This window comes from Marmota monax, unplaced genomic scaffold, assembly GCF_021218885.2.
Source record: "Marmota monax isolate L192 unplaced genomic scaffold, Marmota_monax_Labrador192_F-V1.1 WCK01_AAM20220418_F8-fsc00004, whole genome shotgun sequence".
In the NCBI taxonomy this organism is placed as follows: Eukaryota; Metazoa; Chordata; class Mammalia; order Rodentia; family Sciuridae; genus Marmota; species Marmota monax.
Window position 1 is genome coordinate 16,408,024 of NW_026692881.1, and position 12,054 is coordinate 16,420,077.

The window sequence follows — 12,054 nt, forward strand, 5'->3', positions numbered from 1 at the left end:
TGGGAGAAATGTCACAAGCCCTAATCACAGACTCAAAGGAGCTTAGATTCTATACTAGGATTTCTGGAGGCAGAACCCTCCCCTTTTGGCAACCCGTGTTGGCTCCTCCCCTATTGTCTGCCCACCATAGGCCACTCAGGCCACCCAGGGCTTACAAAGGAGCTGTGTATGCTGTGCTGACTCATGGTGTTTCTGGGTGAAGACCTTCTCAGAGAGACCAAAGGGGTCATTTCTCACAGGAAACAGGGAGTAGTAGCCTGGGTCAGGCCAGGCTTTGAAAAACCTTGTGAACAACTGCAGGCAATGAAGAAAAAGAGGAAAGTGAATGCGTACGCAGCCCAGCCTTGCTCATGGAACTATTTTTCCTCCTGTCTTAAAGAATTTTGAGGGGCTGGGGATGTGGCTCAAGCGGTATCGCGCTCTCCTGGCATGCGTGCGGCCCGGGTTCGATCCTCAGCACTACAAACAAAAGATGTTGTGTCCGCTGAAAACTAAAAAATAAATATTAAAAATTCTCTCTCTCTCTCTCCCTCTCTCACTCTATCTTTAAAAAAAAAAAGAATTTTGATTGACAGAAGGACTCCCGATTCAGTGGCTTTCTTTGTTCATTTAAGAGATAAATACATTTGAAATGGAATTAACACAATATAAAAGAAAACCATTTTAAAGTACATGATTATGTGGCATTTAGTACATTCACAATATTGTGCAATCATCATCTTTAATTCCAAAATATTTTCAACTCCCCAAAGAAAGTCTCATACGCACTGAAAGGTGACTCCTCGTCTTCTCCGCACCCCCACTCCACCTTCCACAACAACCAACGTGTTGTCTCTATGAATTTGTTCTAGGTGTTTCACAGAAATGGAATCCTACAACATGTGACCTTTGCATCTGACTTCCATCTCAGCATAATGCTTTCACATTCACCCACACTATAGCAGAAATCAGTACTTCATTTCTTGTAATTGTTGATTAATATTCCATTGTATGTGTATACCATAGCTGGTTTATCAGTTCATCTTTTGATGAACACTTCGGTTGTCTTCATCTTTTGAGTAGTTTGAACAGTGCCCATATGAACATTTGTGGACAAATATTTGAAAACTCCTTTGTGTGTGTGTGTGTGTGTGGATAATGTGGGCTCACCAGTGTTTTCCACAGTAGCTGCACCATTTACATTCCTACCACCAACGTATGCGCGTCACCCTTTATCCTTCACGTGCACATTCGTCCCTTCCTCCTCCTTTCCTCAGGAAAGGCAGTCCCCACAGGACTCCCTGGCCCCGGATGTGAGGGTGGGAGAAGCCGCACCCGCGGTAGCAAGACTAGCGTCAGGCCGAAGCCTCCGCTCCTTTTCCAACCAAGAGGGCAGAGTGCGCAGGGGCGGGGAGGACAGGCTGCCACCTCGCTGAGCCACCGCGGCCATCCGTGTGATTCCACAGAACCGCTGTCCTTGTGAGTCCAACGCCCCCGTCCTCACCTCTATACCCCACTAAACTCAACAGCCCAGCTGAGGTCGGAAGGAGGCCGCTTTGCTGGAAGGCAGCCATCGAGGTTCCGCCGAGGCAGCGCGCGAAGCGCTCTCAGCTGGAGGTGCCGCAGCCCATCCCACTACCTCCGGCCCGGGGCCTGGGCGGGGCGGGGCGGGGCGGGGCTGCGCCAAGGCCCCGAGAGAGCAGCGACGACCCACCCCCACCCCCCGCCACGCACCTCCCGCCGGGGTTACTGCCGGTCACAGACCAGGCCTTCAGGGTTATTCGCGTTCACGCTGCGCCCAGCGCCTGAGCCCGCACAGCCAATCAACGGTCGACCGGCTGGTCAGACGGCGTCGGCGCCAATCAGGAGGCGCAACCGTTCCAGCCCTCGCCGCACGCCTCCCCGCCTTTCGTCGCCTTTCTACTTTCCCCGCTGCAAGCGCGGAGTTCTGCGCTTTTCACCCTTACTCGCCGCACCCTGGAGAGTCGGATCCCTGTGCTCTGAGTCCTCCAGAGCTGTGGAGGCCTCTCTTTCCCAGCACAGGCCTTCCTTCCATGCCCGAAAGTAACATAAAGAGCTTTAGCCTCTTGGGCAGCCAGCCCCTCGCCCCTGGGGACTTATATCCTGTGTGGGCGCCTGTTCCCCAGCTGCCCTTGAGGTTAGGGAGACCTGGCTAAGCAGGCAGGGCCGATGGGCTGGCCGCATTTAGATTCCTGTCTGCAGTAGTGCAAACACCTGGCACACACGAGGTGGGGCGCCACCAGTCTCCCAAACATTAGAGATTATTGATAGGAGAGAGTTGGCGGTAAAGCAGGGAAGTAGAAAGTATGTCGATGTCACTGGGCCATAAGGGGTGTGGAGAGGTGGGTGGAAGAGAAAGAGGAGAAGCAGCTGTAAATGCCTGCACGGAGGAAGCGAATCCTTTCTTAACCTGAGGAGGAATCATCAGATATGATTCCATCAGATATGAGGAATCATCAGGAAATCTCGGGCAGAGGATGTAACTCAGCTTGCCTAGCATGTATGAGTCCATTAGTTCAACCCCCAGCACCACAAAAAAATAATAAAAATAAATTCACTCTGATGGGAACAGCAGAGCAGAGGGTAGCAGACTAGAGTTGGAAGGCCAGTTAAGGCTGTGAGGCTTTCAAATTTGAAATAGGAATGATGGGAATAGAAAGGAAGGACACACCTGGTACATTTTGGAGCAGAATCAATAGCACTCAATTGATGGGATCTGTGAGGTAATGGAGAAGAGGAATTGAAGATAACTGAGGTTTTTAGTCAGAGTTATTGCAAAGGAAGCATTTGCACCAACTGACAAAGGTAGTTTAAAAAGGAGAAAGCAGGGCACGGGTGTAATCCCAGCAGCTCAGATGCTGAAGCAGGAGGATCACAAGTTCAAAACCAGCCTAAGCAATTTAGAGAGTCACTAAGCAATTTAGTGAGACTCTGTCTCACAATAAAAAATAAAAAGGGCTGGGGATGGGGCATTCAATCCCTGGTGTCAAAAAAATTTTAAGAAAAAGAAAAAAAGGAAGAGAAACCCAGGGCTAGAAGAGTAGTTTGATGGTAAAGCACTTGCCTAAAATGTGCAAGTACTGGGTTTAATCTCCAGGACCACATGAAAAAAATAAAAAACAGATTTGGAAAAGGAATAGAAGTTCAATTTTTGATGTATTGAGTTGCTGGAAATACCCATTAAGCTCTTGGGAATCAGGATCTAGTTTTAGAAGTAATGTAGAGATGAAATCTAAATGAGTTTAGGAAGTTAGGGAGAAAGTTGATAACCTAAGAAGAAATTATAAACTAAGAAGATTCAAGGACAGGATATTGGGATATAGCCAAACAACAGGTAGAAACAGGACATAGTGGTAATAAAGAAAGAAAACACGAACCAAAATAATAACAACTAGAATAGTGTAATAAAACTGAAAAATAAATTCCACCAAGAGGAAGCAGGAAAACAAATACACCAAAATCACTTTGACTAAATAAATTTTAGGGGGTTTTGTTTGCTTTTTCTTTCTTTTTTTTTTTAAGTTTTTTTAAATATTGATGGACTTTTATTCATTTATTTGTTTATATGTAATGCTGAGAATCGAACCCAGTGCCTCACACATGCTAGGCAAGAACTCTACTACTGAGCCACAACCTAGCCCCTTGTTTGCTTTTTCTATCCTCCACCCCCTTCTTTGGTTAAATTTTGAAATAGTCATTTGAAGGAACACTATACAACCATTAAAATTATATTGTAGGTTTAGGGCTATAGCTCAGTGGTAGGACATATGGTTAGCATGCACAAGGCCCTGGGTTTGATGCCCAGAACACACAAAAAATTTATGTTGTGAAACTACACTAATTTCCATTAAAATGCTCTATGCATCTTAAGAAAAACATTCAGATTAAATAGTAGTATGTATATAATCATCTTATTTTTTTTAAATCACATATGTGACAGGTAAGGGACAGGGAACTTTTAGGGTGAGAGACCGGTTCTGTTTTAGTTAAGACTGTGATTATATAGCTGTACAGAATAACCCCAAAGCCTCAAATTGTAATGCCTTCTTTAAAGAGACTGCTGTTGCTGAGTGGTGGTATATGCTTGAAATCTCAACTACTCGGGAGGCTGAGGCAAAAGGATTAAAATTCCAGGACAGCCTGGGAAACTTGGCAAATCCTTGTCTCAAGAAAATAAAAAGGGCTGAGAATGTAGCTTAGTGGTATATCAACCTGAATTCAATTTCCAGTATCAGAGAGGGGGTGGGGGAGTAGAGGGACACTGTTGATGGCCCTACTTCATAGTTTGGTGCTGGGGTATAAATGGCAGAAGAGAGCACAGTGCCTAGAACACCAGGAAGGCTCAATGAATTGAGAAGAAGTGATTTTAGAACTATTGCATGGAAGAGGTAGACTAGGAGAACAAGTATACCACACCTGGCCGTCCCTTCACAACAAAGCCACAAGCAAATAAATGACCTGAAGGGGGTCCAGATAAAAAAGATAGTGGATGATACTAAGTCATTTTAGACTGAAAAGGGGAAGTTTCATTTATGAGGGGAGTTGGCAGATGACTTAAAACATGCCATAGAACTGGGCCTTTTCCTGATTATTCTAGACCTTTGAATGAAGCAGTGTAACAATGAAAGTGTGGCTATAGAGGGAACTGAGGAAAGACAAATTCAAGTGGACATAAATTGTTCTAGGATGTTTGGGGGAGAGGGCAAAATGCTCCTCACTAAATGGGATTCAACCTGTAAGATGCTGTGAGGAGGTTTCTCATGAGGTGAGAGAACAGTTATGATTTCCTCATAGATTCCACCTGGTCCTGAAATTTTCTTATTTTATGTGAACCAAACACAAGGTGATAGTTGAGTTTGTTGTTTTCAGTCTATCAAATGAATGTCAACCTGGTCTCTTTTGATGTCTAGCTAATTCCTATTTCTTCATGGTTTAAGCTGTCTTTATTATCTAGACAAGATGATCTTAAAGTGATCAGAATGTTTGAGAGTCATTAGTTGCCTTCTAACTAGGCATCTGGTAGAAATTTAATTATTTGTTTTTAATATGAGTTTCATTATACTCTCATCTGTGTCACTCTCACTTTGCATACTATGACACAGTGGAAAAATCATTACATAAGAGTCAATACGACCTAATTTAAAGTATTGGATCTAGTACTTACTAGATGCATGACTTTGGGAGAGGCATTTCACATAAATTGTTTTGATGTTTGACCCATGTACCCTGAGGATATCCTGAAGTATCCAGGAGGCTGAAATAACTAAAAATTGAGTTGTTTTAAAAATCATTAAATTGTAATACTTCTTTTTATATTCTGGACATTAGTGTGTGTGTGTGTATGTGTGTGTGTATATATATATATAATTTTCTCCTATTCTGTGGATTGTCTTTTCACTTTCTTGATAGTCTCTTTTGAAATGCAAAAGTTGGTGATTGGTGATTTAGATGTCCAAATTACACATTTTTTCTTTCAGTGCTGGTGTTTTGCAGTCACTCTCTGGTCATTTCCTGCTATGAACTCATTGTTATTTAGCCAAGACTCATTGTTTTCTTCCTATGAACCAGTAAGCATCTTCTCCATTTGATGTTGGTGAAGTGAATATTTTGAACATAAGCATAATTTATTTATTATTTATTCATCCTAACTTTGGAATCTTTGGAGACCCTTTTGAATCCAAGTTCTTTCTTCCAAGATATTAAATATCTCATCTTGATTTGTTTAACGGAAAATAAGATAATCATGTCCTCTATTATAGATAAGAGGTTTGCTTAGGTCACAAACAGCAACAAAGTTAAATGTTTGTTTTAAACTAATCTAAAATGAGAAATCCTCTCCCTGAGAACATGTAATGAATGGTGAGCACACCTGTCTACCAGGATTATTCCAACTGTGCCCTCTAAATAGTTCCTTTATTTGTGTCATGGATTGTATTACAGTCAGAGCTAATGAAGAAAAGGGAAAACATTCCAGAATTTGGTAGGTAAAGAGTAATATTCTGTATGAAAATAACCTATGTTTTTATGTGTGCCTTTTTTCCATGGTGAAGGCCACACAGAAAGGTGAAAAGTTAACAAAGAATCTGTAATTGATGCCTTAAGGATTTGACAAGTCTGAGTCCCATGATAGAGGCTGGGCCCTAGGGACACCCCAGTCTTGAGAGGAGAAAATATCGAGAAAGGAGTGGGAAAAGGTGCATTTAGAAATCAGTGGTTCAGAATTCACTGGAGAGTAAGGAAAAAGAAACATTCAAGGATTGAATCGACCTGGTTTTGAAGTTTATAACTGAAGTTTTAAGTTGCCCAGGAAGAAGTCAAATGAAAATGGACTAAAACAGAGGGATTCTAACTTGATCCTAGCAGAACAGATCCCAGGGTCACCCAGTGTCTCCCTTCCCTCTCCTCAGTGCCCTTGTTAGGGTGTGGGTTGTGTGGTGGGGAAAGGCAGGTGAGATGTGAAACAAGACAGTGTTGTCACAAGAGATTGAGACAGGGGTATCTCAATGAACTGTGTTCATTTGAAAAGTCTCCTGTGGTTACCTTGCATTTTTTTCTTATTTTATGCCTAAGTTAATTTGTGCATGACTTAATGAATAATAATGTTTCATAAGACTTGTTATGAAAACAGCAAGACCTCTTCCTCCTCACCATATTCTGCTTCTCAGAGGTAACCTTTGAATTCCTTTACTCACTCTTTGGCAGTCCTCCCATATCTCTATGTGACATGTGACATATAAGCATAAGGGCATTTAGAGATTTAAACCCTCTTATATTACTTATTGACTTCTTGCCAGATTGGAAGAGAATCTCATCTTTTTCCCTGTCACCACTACCACAGCCATCACTGACTTATTCATGTGGGCACCTGCATTTTTCACTTTCTCAGTCCTCTAAGTACACTTGTATCATAATTTTGTTTATGTAAGTATAACCATAGTGTTTACATTACAGTGAGCATGATGACTATGTAAATAGTGTTCACAGAGTAGCTGTGCCATATACCCATGATTTCTCTCTTGCACAACTTTTTGTTTCCTCTGGACCTAGTAACTTATTTCTGACCTTTTGGGTTTTCATTCCAACAAACTCTCCATTGTCTACATCTCTTCTCACTACATTTGGTCACATCAGGTAATCTTTCCATCTCACTGTCATGAAGCAAACTCTCCTGGAGTCTGTCACCTGCTGCTCCTGGACTGGGTGCCAGTCTGTTGCATGGCTCTTCTGGGAATTCTCAGCAGCATCATTTGTGGGAGACCAACCTTGCACGTGACTGAGTCACATTCCCCGGCTGGGTGCTGAGGCACTCAGTCACAAAAATGTGGCAGCTTTCCCCACCCTTCTTGGGTTCAAGGGTTGGTGTCTCGTGTATGGTTGTGTCTTGCTACAGCCCCATGGGTGAAGCTACGCTCACCTGTTCCTTTGTAATATAACCCCTTGCCCTGTTTAGGATAGAATCTCCCATGGAAGTGCCTTGTGTGTGTCCCCTTCTCTTATTGTGCCTTTGGTGTAGCCTACCCAGATGTCAGTCAACCTGCTGACAGTGGACATCATGAAGATAGACTCAGCCCCCTGAAACCTGACCCCTTACCTCATTTGAATAGCTTCTCCTCAATAAAAGGGGTCAGTGCGTGCTCTCTGTCTCTCTTCATGTGGACCCTTGAAGTCAGAGGAGCTGTCACAGTGACCCCAAAGAAAAAGGTATTTGTGTCTCTTGTGTGGTTATTTTGCGCAGCCCAGTCAGCCCAGTTTACCTGGAGTGACCCCTGAGTCTCGAGAACAGAAACCCGGCAATCATTCTAGTGATTTCTTTTGCTTCTCCCTTGGATTCGATCCTCTGTTCCTAGATTTTTTGTATCTCTTTCTTGATTTACTTTATTGTTTGGAAGAAGCACATTCTCATAGTTTCCTGAGAAATAGAAGATTTCCAAGATATTCTCTGTGTCTCCGGTTTTCCAAACTTTCTTGACAATGTGCCTTGGTATGTTTCCATTTCCACTGGTATGTATTTTTTTCCATAAATTATCATAGACCCTTTGTGTTAATCAGCTTTTTCGTTACTGTGACCAAAATACCTGACAAGAAAAAGGAGGAAAGATTTATTTGGAGTCTTAGTTTCAGAGGTTTCAATCCAAGGTCAGCTGATTCCCAGGCAACATCATGACGGAAGAATGTGGCAGAGGAAAATTGTTCACCTCATGGCAACTGGGAAGCAGAGGGCAGGAGGCTAGGAACAAGATGTACCTTTCCAGATCATGCCTCCAGTGACCTATATTCTCCACTCCACTCACGGCCTACAGTTTCCACCACCTCCCAGGCATTCATCTGTTTGACTATATCAATGGATTAACCCATTGTTGATGTCAGAGCCCTCATGATCCAATCACTTTCCAAAAGCCTCAATTCAACATTGCTGCTTTGGGGAGCAAATCTTCAATACAAGAGACTTTGGAGAACATTCCAGATCCAAATGCCCTTAATATTTAGAAATGCTTGTTCTGTAGCTCTAATAAGTATTATTACTTTTTTTACTTATTGATGATTTCCTCATCTTTGTACAGTTTATTTGTTATCTCAACTCTCCAGAATGGAACCTTATTTACCAAAATCTTTTCTCTCTTATATTCCATTTATTTTTCTTTGAACTTATAGGGTGGGACCCTCTTAGTGATGGGATGAGAAGCAAAAGACACAGACACCAATTGTTATAGAAAAAAAGCAGACTAATGGTGACACAGCACCATTAGTCTGCTTCTTTTCTATAACAAGCTTGTTTACTTTCCAGGACAGAAGAAATTCCCATTAACTTTCTTTTTATGGGAACACATATCTATGTACCCTACGAATAAGGAAAGAAGGGAGCATGGAGAGGAGAAAAGAAAGAATGAAAGGAGAAAGAGAATCAGAGTGGTTTCATATTTACTTTTCAGCCAAACTCAAACTCTGGTCATTTTGAAAACTGGAATTGTCTATAAATTGAATATGAATCTTGGTTTTGTAAAGGTGCATCCTGGAAAATCAGGTACATTGAGAGCAGTGAGGGTCAGCTGGATAGAGCTGAGATAGTGACATGTCCATCATGAGATGCAGAAGGGACTTAAGGCTGCTCTAACCAAGTCAGGTCATCTCCAGTCACTAACATCTGGCTCTGAAGTAACTGCTTGTCATGTGCTTGTTGTTCCTGTAACTGAATTATTCCTGTGCCAACTTGGCTTATGAAATATTTACCAACAATTAATGATATTGTGACAAAGGCACAGGCAGGCCCTGAGGGCTTTTTAAATGCCACTATTGTAATTTCTCTTTTTAGAACAATAAGGAAAACAAAGTTACCAGGAGGATTTTCAACAGCGCTGTATTATTGGAACAATGCCCAAATAAGAAAACAAAGAAAAGCCTATAGACATGGGTTCATAAAGCAAGCAAAAAAAAAAAAAAAAAAAAACAAACCTGTAAAACAAGAGAAAGACAAATCCTTTCCTTTTTACCTTACTCAGTACGCCTTCCTGTCCTGAAGGCTAGGTTTGGATTTAAAATTTCTCAAACTGCTCTGAATTCCATAGTTAAAAGTAGCAGGATAAGCAGAGCTGGCCTCAACCCTGGATTCTAGCCCCTTCTCTCCCTACCCCAGTGCTGTCTATTATGGGAAGTTTCTCAAGTGCACACATGTAGCTCTGTAGCCCTTATGCTAAGTTCCGGTCATACACTTCCATATGTCTGGTGATGTACGCATGGGGTGCAGTAATGTCTTGGGAAAACAGGTCCTGGGAAGCAGTCTGCACAGGCTCTGAAAATGCCCAGCAATTTAGGGACAAATCTAAATCATGTGCTACCTGGTAGGATACAAACAGAACACAGCATCAGCATTTCTGATGCTCCTGACAAAGGTGCATAACCTGGACCTCATTATAAGGAAACATTAAACAGGTGCAAATTGAGAAACATTCCGAAAAGGAAGTATCTTTTAATCTCCAAAGGTATTACGATCATGAAAGTCAAGAAGGGAGAGTTCTACACTGAAAGAAAAACAAAGAGACATGATAATAATATACAATGCACAATTCCAGATTATATTTCTTTGCTAAAACAAACTAACTAACTAACTAACTAACTAACAAAAAACATTCCTTGCACAATAGCATTAGGTCTAAGGAATAGTAGTTGTGGAGTGATACTAAGAAGAATGCCCTTACTTATTGGAAATGAGCAAAGAACAGAGGCAGAGGGATGTGGGTCCCACTCTGGCAACTTATTTTCAAATGGTTCTGAAAAAGTTCTTCCTAGATACTTTGACTACATGGACGTCTTTCTCACTGCAATTGGGACTCAGCACTGCATATCAGGTTGCCTCTTCCACATGAGTACCCTCCCTACCCAACTCAGGCCCCAGCATCCCATGCCAAAGGCCCCTGCATGAGGCCTCCTGGCCTACTTAGAAAAAATTTGGCACCCCATTCTAGACACCTCTGCTCACCCCCCAACCCAACCATCTATCCTGCTTATTTAGTGGCTTTGGTTAAAATTGTTCATGAAGGTAAAGTAGGGAATAGAAGGAGAGAGTAGCTGAGGGAAAGGAGAGAAGCAGCAGAAGGAAGTAAAAAAGGTAGAAGGAGGAGGAGAAAGAGCAATATTGATTCACCTTCATTATAAAGCATGAGGATAGTCTGAATTAATCTTAATTTCACATTATAAAATACTTTTTTTGAATCTGAAAATTATAGGGAATAACTGTTTATAATTATTTACCTTTAATTATTATTCTCTTTTCTCGGTGGTAAGATAAGCTTACACTGTGAAATTGATTTAACAGAAAAATAGAGAAAGGGGTTTCTCTAGGTCGTGTTTCTATAGTTATTTGTTGAGCTAGGAGAAAATGTTTGCAGGGTAAATTCTGTGGCCATCTTGTCTCTACTAAATTTGCCTGGTTAACTAGAGTGAAAGTGTGAAAAGAGACACTTAGAGAGCACTTTAGGGAGTAAAAATTAAGGGTTATGCAGAGAAGTAGCTGACCCAGGAGACTGAGAAGCAGTGGCTAATGTTCTGGGTTGCAGGAAAAAATCAAGTCATGAGGTACGTGGAAAGATTGTTCAAGGACTGTCAAAGGACAAAATTACAAGTTTAAAGATTTTAATTGGCTTCATTTTCAATGCTAGAAGCGAGTATCACTCTTTCCATTAAAAAAATAAGTATTTCAATGAACTGAGCAGAAAAGTTTAACAAAGTCTGAAGAAATCTGAAAGAACAAAAGTAGATCGATGATTTTAAAGTTCCTTTTCTTGTAAGGAGGTGACATAAAAATAGAAATGTAACTGCTTGATCACTTCAGTTTAACTTTTTTGTGTGTGTAAGAAATAAGGCAGGAGAAGCCTCATCATCATACTAATTGGAGCTGGTCTGCTTGGAAAATTTAGCTGCTGGCTCTTCAGTCCTGATAACTAGCTTAGTCTCATTTTGGTGATGCAACTTTAGCATGAGTAGCTCCCTTTGGATTTTTCATCTAGTCTGTTGCAGCCTGGTGCCAGAGATTTGTCCCAAAATAATCAGCTACTGTAATAAATGTAAGGGTCCCACAAAACGTCGGAGAAAGAGACCACCAAGTGACCACTCATGCAATTGGCAAAAGGGGATTTATTGAACCAGCATGCTGGGGCTCTGTGCCCACTCAAGAAGGGAAAGCAGCCCAGAGCCCCGAGCAGGGGCTGAGCACTGCTTAAGTACACTTTTTGGGGAGGGCGGAGGGCTTTGTATACATCAGAACAAATCATCATTAGGCGCGGGAAAACTGAACAACAACTCCTAAACCTGATTAGTTCATTCATTGGCGGGAACAGGTCAGGCTGGAGTGATAGGTCATTCCTAAGGAGAGTACACATTCAAACTGATTGGTTCAGGCCCTGCGTGCAACCACACAGACCCCTTCAGTTATTAAACAACCAGACAATCAGGGGAAATGTTTACTGGGCGGTTCTAAGCATTGTCTTAACAGCTACAGAAATTTAACTCAGACCTTGCAGCTTAGAAACTTTTACAACACCCGGTCTTTTACCCTTTAAT